The sequence below is a fragment of the Delphinus delphis genome, chromosome 1 (genome assembly GCF_949987515.2).
Source record: "Delphinus delphis chromosome 1, mDelDel1.2, whole genome shotgun sequence".
NCBI classification, from domain to species: domain Eukaryota; kingdom Metazoa; phylum Chordata; class Mammalia; order Artiodactyla; family Delphinidae; genus Delphinus; species Delphinus delphis.
In genome coordinates, this window is record NC_082683.1 from 53,191,216 (window position 1) to 53,193,186 (window position 1,971).

The 1,971-nt window shown below is 34.2% G+C and overlaps 1 non-coding gene across 1 annotated transcript; it reads left to right on the forward strand.

Annotated features, from left to right (window-relative positions):
• Window positions 1-309: 309 nt before the first annotated feature.
• Window positions 310-382, forward strand: TRNAG-CCC (transfer RNA glycine (anticodon CCC)). Its single transcript has one exon. It is a non-coding gene; the product is annotated as a tRNA-Gly (tRNA).
• Window positions 383-1,971: the final 1,589 nt, after the last annotated feature.

Sequence of the window (1,971 nt, forward strand, 5' to 3'; positions counted from 1 at the left end):
GGAGGGAGATGAATAAGAAGTATACTCGGTAGAAGTTAAGAATTAAAAGTTTACTAGCAAAAACCTGGAGCTGTGTCACAAACAATGCTACTAGAATGGCTTCTATGTTTTCAAAGTACACACCTGGGATATGATGAATTTTGGAAAGGGCTTGATGCTTAAGACGAATGTTTTAAATATATATACGCACTAAGCAGTGAATTGCTGTTTTTCATGGTTTTTAAATGTAGCATTCTATTAGTCAAATATTCTGGTTTTAATAGTTATTTAATTATACAATCTGATTTATTAATTAAAATAATAGGGACTTCCCTGGTGGTCCAGTGGTTAAGACTCTGCACTCCCAATGCAGGGGGCCCGGGTTCAATCCCTGGTCAGGGAACTAGATCCCACATGCCACAGTGAAAATATCCTGCACGTGGCAGTGAAGATCCCGTGTACCGCAACTAAAACCCGGGGCAGCCAAATAAATAAATAAATATTAAAAAAAATAAAGCACGGGTGTTAAAAATAGCTTATGTATGGATGAGAAAGGAGTTTTCAGGGCCTCTGTCATTACCATGAACTCCCACAAGCACTGATGGAGAACTAATTACTCTGTACAAAGTACGGTGCTTAGAGCTGAGCAGGACACAGATGTTTAAGATGTAGCTCCTGTCTTTTAGAAAGTATATTCACTACTAAAGAGTTCCAGTTAAACAAATGCATAAGGGATTATTGAAAGTTGATGTTGAAGACAGTTTCTAAATACTCAGAATGCTATCTGGTTCAAATATAGTAGCATATTTTTCACTAATTGTATGATTGACATTATTTAGGTACTTTCTAAAAATAGGGTTATGGTTTATTTTTAAAACTTTCAAAACCCTGACTAAAATTTTACCTTCAAAAAATATTTTATGTGCCAAGCCCTGTTCTAAATACTTTATGGCGGCTTTTATTATCATCCTATTGTAGAGTTGAGGAAACTGAAACACAGAGAGAAGAGTAATTTGCCCAAGTGTAGAGCTGTGACCCTTACACAGGTATTCCACTGCAAAGGTCTTTTAATTTTTAATTAAAAAATTTTTTGAGTAGGTAAGGCATTCACATGGTTTAAAAATAAAAGTGTGTATAATAAAAAATGTTGATGTTACACATATTTTACTTTCTGTTTTCCATTCTGATAAAGCTCTCTTATCTTCACTTCCTTTTAATTCTTTTTTAATTATCAAAACTGTATGTGCTTCAGAAAGACTATAGTGCCTAGGTAGAGTGCTTTGCCCCTAGCAGCACTTATCATGTATTTGTTGAACTGAAATGAACATCTTGTCCAGTTTTGACTCTGTGTGGTTGGCAATTGGCTGAATTGCAAAGTCAAAGACACATTTAGAGGAGAGAATATTGCTGAGCACTGCAGCTGCAAGAATCTCTTTTAAAAAACTAAAGTCTGTCACATAAATTATGTACTCTTTAGACTCTTTCCCACATTCATTTATACAATTGATCATTGAAACCACTTTAGAAATATGTGTATCAAATATTTAGCATATTTTAAAGCTTCCTTAATAACAACCCTAATAAGTGGATCCAATTACGTGTTTATTTACTACAAACACCTATGAATAACAGATAACCTAATTATAGTTTATTACTACCTCTGAATCATTCCGATGAAAATGTTTTCTCTCACAGACAGTGCTTTGGTGTATGAGTATCGAAAGCAGCAGATTGTTTTCCATGATCGTAGGTTTTAAATATTTACCTGCTTGTGCTGCATAATTTAGCACACTGGAGTTGGAAAGCAGTTTGTATGGTAGCTGATGCCATGCCAATGTTAGAGAATATAATTTCCCTGTGTGACTTCTACGTGAAGTTGTAAAAATGGAAAGTATTCTACTGTTTTACTAACCAATTAAAATTTGTTTTTGCTGTAAATCCATAGACTACCAATGTTTGTGGTATACATACAGTTTTATTTTGTATAATACC